The sequence below is a fragment of the Tachysurus vachellii genome, chromosome 8 (assembly GCF_030014155.1).
Source record: "Tachysurus vachellii isolate PV-2020 chromosome 8, HZAU_Pvac_v1, whole genome shotgun sequence".
Classification (NCBI taxonomy): Eukaryota; Metazoa; Chordata; class Actinopteri; order Siluriformes; family Bagridae; genus Tachysurus; species Tachysurus vachellii.
In genome coordinates this window covers 3,198,429-3,208,635 of record NC_083467.1, presented here as the reverse complement: position 1 = coordinate 3,208,635, position 10,207 = coordinate 3,198,429, and positions in this window count along the sequence as shown.

The following is a 10,207-nucleotide window of genomic DNA, read 5'->3' as shown; positions in this document are numbered from 1 at the left end:
AGCAGCAATTCTTCTAGATAAACTCACACACAGTTTTTGAAGGAACTCGGCCGGTAGGTTGTTCCAAACATCTTGGAGATCTAACCACAGATCTTCAGTGGATGTCGGCTTTCTCACATACTTCTGTCTCTTCATGTAATCCCAGACACACTCGATGATGTTGAGATCAGGGCTCTGTGACCAAATATAACACCAAATATTGATTTGATTTAAATTTTTCTTTTGTTTGCTCACTTTGCATTTTGTAAATTGACAGAAATAAACAATCATTATTTATATTTCTGAAAGCATTCTTTGTTCAGGACTAAAATAATTGTTATGGAGTTAAGCTACAGGAAAGGTTTTATCCTGAGGAAGGTTCCCCTTGTAATCCAGTTGCTAATGGTACATTCCTACTTTATCTGTGTTTCATGGTTTCTGATGGCTGAAATGGTTGCCAGTCTAAACACACACATCCACCCACACACACACACTCACACACACAGTGTAAGAATTTGACCCACTCTGCCCTCTAATTCAAACCTATGTTAGATTAGGGAAGTGAAAACTGTGAGCGTGTTATAGTTTAATAAGATAAAGCAAATGTTTTAGTTCACTCAGGATGTTGACCACAAGGTTTGGGTCTAATAGCACAATATAAATGATAAATAACCTCAGTGTTTCGAGTCATTCATTTGTCTAAGTAACTGGATAAATGTTTGTCCCCCTATTCGGTGCGCACTTACCTAAGCAGCTAGCAGTAAACTGACTGTTGTGCAGATGTTGTGCAACATCTGTCATGTTATCATAATTAACATTTTTAAAAATATGTATTTATTTATTTATTGCTTAGTGCTTTCTGGGTAAGTTTTGTTTCAAGTGCAAGCAATGTTCATGATTTATATGTCACACTCTGACAAGCAATCATTTAAAAAACCCGAGCTAATAAAGCACCAGGAGGCAACCAGGGGAAATAACGAGAGGAAAAGGATTGGCGTTATATTCCTGCCTGAATGTATCAGTGAACTACTTGGGCATCAGCTGTTTTATACTTTTTGAAAAGACGGTGAACTCATTGTAGATGCTGTGTCTGCAGTTTAACTCGTATTATCTAGTGAAATCAGTCTGAATGCAGTCTGCATTGAAGGTGAGGCATTTTAAGTGAGGATGACAGGTACTCTGGTGCAAATACTCTCTCTGTGTGTGTATGTCTGTGTGTGTATCTGTGTGTGTCTGACTGTGTGTGTGCCTTTGTATCTGTGAGTGTCTGTGTGTGTATCTGTCTGTGTGTCTGTGTCTGTATCTGTGTGTGTGTGTGTCTGTATCTGTGTGTGTGTGTGTCTGTGTATCTGTGTGTGTCTGTGTGTGTGACTGTGTGTGTCTGTGTGTATCTGTGTGTATCTCTGTCTGTGTGTGTCTGTGTATCTGTGTGTGTATCTCTGTCTGTGTGTCTGTGTATCTGGGTGTGGGTGTGGGTGTCTGTGTGTGACTGGTACAGCCTGGCCTTAAAGTAATACACAGGGTGACAGTATGAACGCTCCTTTACAGATCATTGGTTACTCCACATCATTCTGTGATTTAAAGTTGCACAAAGAATGACTGGAAATATTTTACAGAAGAAAAAAGTGCATTATTTTGTCTAAACACACCCAAAAACACCCATATAAAGTTATGAAGTGAACTTGTTCATGATCTCGCACACAATTCTGTTAGGGGGATTATTTAAATATTTTAATATGTAATTATAAAAATAAGCCATATTCTTTAGTTTTACAATAAATCTATAAATATGTAGCATGAACTGTTGCACTGAGGCTCAGGGAGAACTTAAGAGCTTAACAGTATTAAAATAATGGTGTCCCATTTATTTATTTACATATTTATTTATTAGATTTAGCTACTACTACTTTTACTTCATTTAATTACTTATTTTAAGAAAACACGTTTTTCCGCCGACCCACATAGCAATTTTTCTCTGGCCCAGCTCCGGCCCACACAACCGGCTTTTGCTTGGCCCACATACCGCAATGAATTACGGTCCTAGTGTGGACCAGGTCTGGATTCCAGACAAGGGCCACACATGAGCCATAACTGGCCCAAGTCTCAGCCAAGTTAAATACCCATAACTGGTCCTGAATTGGGCCAGGTCAAAATATGACATTGGAACCAAAATACAACCATAAGTAAACCATATCAACATCAGAAAGCCCAAAACTTAGCCACACCTGAGCATAATCCATAGGTTAACTAAACGTGGCAGCCAAAATATGGGCCATAAAAGGGCCATGAGAGATCCATATCTCACCCACCTGTATGACCATAGCTGGCCCTATTGTGGTCCTATACACTGGACCAGCTAGGTTCCACATGTCAGCCTTAAAAAAAAACATAACCAGGCCACTTGATAGACACCCCTCCCAAATGAATAGTCACAACAACGCTATGATTTTGTTCATAAAGTTAAATGTAACACTTGAATATCCCTGTTTCTGGTCAGGAACAAGATTTACTGTACCTATAACACTTGAATATCCATGTTTATGGTCATTAACAAGTTTCACACCATGTACAGTATAACACTTGAATGTCCTGGTCAATAACAAGATTTACTAGAACTATGACGGTTGAACATCATCAACAAGTTTCACTTCACATTGAAGCATTAATGATTCTGTCAACGAACAAGTCACACTCTGGACAGAGCTTTTGAACATCCATTCCTGAAGTCTGTTAACCAGTCGTACTCTCTTCTCTCACCTTGTTCTTTATTCTCTCTTTTCGGCCACCATCTCTGTCTGGGGCCAGATATAGCCATCTTTTAACTGTGGAATCGATTTCTTTTTCTGTCGCCTCAGATGTAAGACGGTTACGCCTCACAGCCGCTGAAAAACACAAGCACACATGGCGTGCAATTAACTTTTGCATCAACAAGTAACGTGAATATTGGATAAAATACAATATTACAAGAAAAACTGCACCTAGGACCTCTAGATAAACTGCGGTGTTGTCTTTTCCTGTCTACCTGTCTTCCCATTTTAATTATTGTTTCTTCCTCCCCGTGTTTATTAAAAGTATGAATGACAGTATATATTGGGCATAAATGGCAACTTACCAATCACAACATCTCGTATCTGTAGGCGTAGGAAGCCAGTCTTTCCATTCACTCCTCTCATGTTAACTTTCCTTGCCGAGGAGTTTGTAAACAGTCCATGTATGATTCTCCAAACACACTCCTGAACGTCCGTCCCACCTTTAAGAGCCAGTGTGTTTACCTGAAATCATTTATTAATTAGTTTATAAAGTTGTAAATATGGATATTTTTTCTTACAAAAATGTTTTTCTTCAGAAGGCCTTTATTAAGACCATAGAGCCATGTGAATTGCTTTTATGATGGATGGATGCACTTTTTTAGGCTTTAAACAAACCAAACTCTATGTTGACTGCTCATCACAATTACTGTATAAAGCTTTGAAGAAATTTTCAAATATAACTCCAATTGTATTCATCTGAAAGGAGGAATACACTAAGGATTTTTGGGTTAAATATACCTTAAAGCTGAAGAGAAAAAAAAAGGCTTATTTGGAAAATAAAAGCTAGCCAAATAAGTCTGAATGTTATAAAATGAAATGCTCATATACCAATTGCTTATGGAGGTCAGGAGTACTCCGCAGATTGTCCTCCATGTTCTGAAGAGAACTGAGATCTTTGAGTGGTAATAAATTTCGATCCAGGCCTATCTCTGTCTCCTGACATGATTGCATACACTGGAGGGTCTTAAAGATAATTCGCAATTGGTCCATCAGCATTTCCTGTTTTGTTCATATATTATGAAGAAGGACTAAGAGGAAAAAAAGAGAAAGACAGACATTAGTTTTTTGTTGTCCAAATTTTACTGCATACTTGCCACACACCCAACCTAACTATAGAAAACATTATAGTAAACAAGTTCAGAAACCTGTAAGAAAAATGCATTGCAATTATTTACCAAAATGCCATTGGTCTTGACATATTATTTAATAATTATAAAAACAACATTACACGTGCATTCACATGGGACACAGCAAGCATTGGGATCACTATATAGCTGACACTTTCATAGAGGAAGGGTTTGTGCAGATCAGGCTGTGATTACATTGTTCTCTGGTCACACTTTGCCATAGCTGAGATTACCAAGGTCACATTTGGTTACTGAAAACATAACAGACTGATTGTGTGTTTATGTTATTAATCATTTCATGAGAACATGACTAGCATTAGTTTTCTTTATAGACAGTTTATAATGACAAAGAAAATGCAGTGTTTTTCCATATGTGATCAAGCTTGAGCTTAGTGGAACATTACACAACACTTATTCGTACATTACTCATCACATCCTGTCACATATTGTGCACAAAACCCTTCCTCTTTAAAACCAGCAGCTATGTAGTGATCCCACTGTTTGCTGTGCAATGTATAAATGCCATGTAATGTTTTTATTCTTTATACTCATTTGACTCAGGTGATGTGTAGATTGTCAGAGAGAGAAAATAGCAAAGTTGTGATGTTCAAGAGGCAATTCAAAAATTGGATAAAGAACATATGGATGGCCCTGTCAAAAGAGTGCTTCTCGCAACAAGCTCATCAATTTTAAAATCACTGGCATGTGAATGAACCAAAATCAGATGATCCTGAAGCTAATCCAGTGACATACTATCAGTGCATTCTCTGTGTGAAAAGTGATAAACACTAATATACTCACAAATTTGGTGACTGGATGTTTGCTGGATGTCCCTGGTGTGGTGTGACGAAGGCCCAGAGTGCCTTTTTTTATGCATCTCCTTACTTTTGTGGGCTGTTCTTCTGACCTCAACGTCGGCATGCCTTGAAAGGGTCTCAGTGCTTGATTTACATGATGTACAGCTCTCAGAGCGAACATGCCAGCCGGAGGATAACATAGTAGTGCTGGTCTGGGGACTTGAGTGGATCTCAGGAGTGCTGTGACCATCTGCATACAAGTCAGGACTGTAGTAGCAACTTGGGCGAAGGTTGTGACGCATTTGGCTGTGTGGACGAAGGTGAGGACTGCTTTGGCCATGTGGGCTAACGTCAGGACTGTAGTAGCAACTTGGGCGAAGGTTGTGACGCATTTGGCTGTGTGGACGAAGGTGAGGACTGCTTTGGCCATGTGGGCTAACGTCAGGACTGTAGTAGCAACTTGGGCGAAGGTTGTGACGCATTTGGCTGTGTGGACGAAGGTGAGGACTGCTTTGGCCATGTGGGCTAACGTCAGGACTGTAGTAGCAACTTGGGCGAAGGTTGTGATGCATTTGGCTGTGTGGACGAAGGTGAGGACTGCTTTGGCCATGTGGGCTAACGTCAGGACTGCTTTGGCCAGGTGGGCTAACATTAGGACTGCTTTGGCCATGTGAATGAAGGTCAGGACTGCTTTGGCCACTTAGGTGGAGGTTGTCTACTACAGGAGAAATCTGTTCCCTAGTGATCACTGGAGCATTAGGTAAGGCATGCCTCCTGCAAAGTACAAAATATCTTAGTCCTATAACAGCTGTGATAAAATGCACTGTAATTTAAAAAGGCTGATGCTTCTTACCTTTTTCTTGACTTTGTTCCTTTAATGCGTTTCATCTCATCATTAGGGAGGTCAGGAGTACTGTGGCAGAGCTTCGGGCAGCTTGGCTTTCCTGGGTCTAATTTGTGTTGTCTAACGATTTTTGGAGCATCAGGTATGGAATACCTTCTGCTTAAAAGTACAAAATGTCGGTCATTTATCTGCTGTGGTAAAATAAATTATCATTATAAAAAGCAGATGCTTCTTACCCTTTTTTTTTACTTTGGTTCTTTCTGGTGTCCTTCCATCTCACCATCATCATCTTCTCCAGGGAAAAGAATGTTCTTGGGTCTAACAACACATTTATCAATTTCAAAATATACTTTTATTTTTAAATGTGGTGCAAAACACTAATATAAACCAAAAGCATACTTTCTTTTTCTTTGAAATGTAATAGGCGAGTTCCCTCCATCGGTCTGATCAATGTCTGTGTGATCAACAGCTAGAGGTAGTTTACATCTTGCTTCCTTGTAGCTAACTGGAAAAGTAAAATCACAAAATGAAGAAATGTAAAAAGTAAAACAATGATTTTAAATTAATTCATTTAAAGGAAGTGGTGGCAAAACATAACTCACATGATGTGAAAATAATTCTGGCCTTATGGGGCTTCCAATCATCTCCAGGACTCTCTTTTAATCCAGACTGAAGGCACAACTTCAGCCTCATTTGTCTTGTCAAAGACAACAATGTGAAACATCTAAAAAGACAAAGAACTGTATTCCTCAGCCGAATATTACACAAAAGCAACTTAAGAGTTATTTCTCTTGATGCAGGAGTGGAACAACAACAAATCTGTTTCGGAATGGCAATCTCACATACTTCTGTAGCTTCTTTCCTGTCATGAAACACCGAACATTTGTGGAGAGGTTGGAAACCACATAAATTCCCAACTCCTTTGAATCAATAGGATATTTAAAGAAGTTTTCCACTTGTTTATATTCATTGCCCACAAGGTATACTGCACCTTCATCCTCAACAATGTTTTGGACTAAAACCAACTGATTGTCGATTTTGACACAAGAATCTCTCTCATTGAGCTTCACAACTATATCATCAATCGCAAGAACTTTAAATTGACGAGCTTGTTGCGAGAAGCACTCTGGTACTGGCCCATCTGTATGTTCTTTATCCAATTTTTGAATTGCCTCTTGAACATCACAATTGTAGTTGCTATTTTCTATCTCTGACAATCTACGCATAACTTGAGTCAAAGGATTGCAAGGCCCTCGAACCAGTTTTTTTGAGTTTTCCTAAGAAATTTTCAAAGGGGAATCCTGTTATAAGATCTAGATTGCCATGGATTTTGACATCTTCACTGAGGTGCACCAGGCCATGAATGTTGTAAACCAAAAACTCTTCACCATAAAGCTGGCCAAAGTGTTCAACAAATGAAAGCAACAGAGTATTTGCAAAGTCATTCATCTCCATGCAAAATTTTGGACTTGCCAAAATGTACACAGCTACAGACAAAAGCATGAAGTTGTCGTAGATTTGATGCTGTAGAACATCGTTCAGCACAACTGGAGCAGTGTACAACAAGAATTTGCGCAGCTCTGTTGCTTTCCACCTACATCGGTCTGCTAGTGCCCGAGGCCTTCGAGCAAACTCACGTGGAATGTGATTTCTCAAGGCAATAAGTCTATCTGACACCATGGAAGCTTGAATGGATGATATGCGACAGTGCAAGGGACCAGTGGTGCTGATCCACAAATCATGTGGGAAACAAGTGACCATGTCAATGCCAATGTCTGTAAGAGGTGAGTGCTGGATGTGGTGTTCTTCATCAGTTGCTTGCCTAAAACTCTCATCAGTTCTGCGCTTTGCATTCAACTCAGGAAATGTCATTCGATTTGATTTCCAAACACCTGTGACTTCACACCTCTGATGAAGGCTCAGGCAGGGGCATCGCACACAACAGAAACAACATGCAAAAAGAAAGTTTTCTTCTTGAACAGAAACCCATCTCTCAACATTTTCAGCTCCTGAACCAGATCATGAAGATAATCAGCCAAAGAATTTGGCTTTGAAGTACCACAAAAGAGTCCAATCAACACAGGTGCCTTAGTGTGACCTTGCAGCAAACCAAGAATCGGCCAAAACTGTGTACTATTACTCTTAAAGAGTGGTAGTCCATCAAAATTCAACTGTAGTTTGAAGACATTTTTGTCTGGCACAGTATGCCAAACTTTATCAAGGATTTTCCAAACAGAATTCAGAATTCCACAATAATGGAACACACCACCAGCTATACTGCTAATGCTGTAGCGTGTTTTCGTTTTTCAGCAACGTTCTTCCATCCTTAGGCAGAGAGGAATGATGGACGTGGGGATTTGGTAAGAAGTGCTGACAAAGCAATTAGTGAAATTCCAAATTCAATTGCCCAATCTGCTAGTGAACTCTGCAAATCACTATCTCCCTGACTACAAGGTTCTCCGAGATCAGAGTGGTCCTCAACAGAAGCTGCAGTCTCTTCATTTACTTCCTTATCTTCAACATCCAACTCAATATTCTGGTGGTCACCTTCTTCATCACTAATTTCCATCTCTGATTTCCCTGAATCATCAGCACAAACACTTAACTCCAAATTGTCCTCCACCTCCCCCTCCCTATGTTGCTCATTGTCAATCAATTCACTGACTAATCTTAGTGCCCTCCTTCTGGAATTGCTCCTATCATTGTACTTCCAAACCTTTTCCATACTGTGTCTTTACTGAAGCCTTTTGTTCTTCCTCCTAAAAAAAAATACAGATTATTAAAAAGTTTTAATAGACTATAATGAAAATGAAATACCAGAAAAAGAGAAGTTTTTTTCAGCTTTAATTTAAGTGACATAATACAATGACTGACTTTTTCAGGAGTAGTGGCATGTTAGTTTATTGTATTTACAACACGTAACAGTTAAATGACATTAAAACTGCGTTCACGTGCTACTGAAACAAGGGCACTTGTTTAAGTGCATGCTGGTTTAATTTTTTTATTTTTTATTTTTTGCCGTTGTCCGTTTATTCATACACGTACGGATTTCAAAAAAATAAAAAATTTATAAAAGCAATGCGATAGCATTATTTCGATAGCACGTGAATGCATCAATTCATCATTAAGTTCACATGTGACCGTGGCTAAATTTAATATAATATAATATATAGAATATAGAATATAGAATATAATATTTGTTTATTGATACATTATGTATGTTCTCACTTATTCAGTGCGAGTGGCTGTTTCCGATCAAGACTGCGTCCGCCCACTTTTTCAACAGACGATTACTGGAGTAGTTTCATTCGTTGGAGATTTGTTGCTTAAAGCGTTATAATCCTTGAATCATAACAACCATCTACAACTTGAATTACAACATGTAAAATATTCGATCTGAAATAAAAATATTTGAAAATCTGTCATAAAGGCAATACGAGACTATGTGTGTCACGGCTATCTGGGTAAATAAAACTACAATCCCGTGAAGCATTGCAAATTATAATTGCGCCTATTGACCAACTTTGCTCTGATAGGCTAATTTCGCATTTCAAGGTTTTAAAATCATGATTGTTGCACACTGGGTAAAAGTTATTCCGGTAAAAAAAAAAAAAATCGACCTATTTTTTGTTTTATTAAAGACTACACCTACCCCAAACCTTCACAGTATTTTTATTTTTTTATTTTTTTGCTGAAAACAAGAACATACAAATCAGTACAAAATACAAAATATTAACAGTAGTGATGCTTGAAAGACAACAACAAACATATAACAGTAAAAAAAAAAAAAATACAAAATAAATCAATAAATAAAATAAATCAAAAAAGGGCCATTGTTTTACATAAAATTCCTTACACAAAAACTTTTAGTACAGTAGAAATTTTAACGGTCTTCATAGCTTTATCAGTAGATATTGAAATCAAATTAATATAATGTTCTATATCTCTTAAAAAGACCACAAAGACAGGTAAACTTTGCTTAAGAAAATAATTAAATTTATAATAAAACAAATTTTCTTTTGTGGGGTCTGAGTCACAAGTGTTCCACTATTATTATACAGTGTGACAAAACTTACGGTATACTGATGTGCGCATGCCCAGCAGTTTTAGATTTAGCTAAGGATTAAATATAATGAAAAGTTTTAGACTGTCTTGGTCTACAAGTTTAAATTAATTGCAAAAAGCTTATCAACTGAAATCAAACAATTACAGATTGATTTTCATAATTCAGAAATATATATATCTTTATTGTTGCCTGGATTAACTTGAAGGCATTAGACATAGAAAGATAGAAATATCTTTGTGAAATAAAACAGTGGGATTTTACTCAAAGGTATCTGAAATGGATTTTAAATATGGGTTAAGATCGGCCATATGTATGTGGCCCATGTTTGGCCCACATGCTGTATGCCAGTGCCGGATGAATGCCAGCTGTGCCAGATGAATGCCAAATCTGGGCCAGATTTGTTTGCTGACTGAGGAGACGTTCCTTGAGGTCTAGCGAACGTCTGACCCCTAGTGGACACAAATAAGAACAACATTGGATTATTGATAATAATAATAATAATAATAATAATAATAATAATAATAATAATAATAATAATAATAATAATAATAATAATAAAAGAGAAGTCAAACCACTTTTTTGTT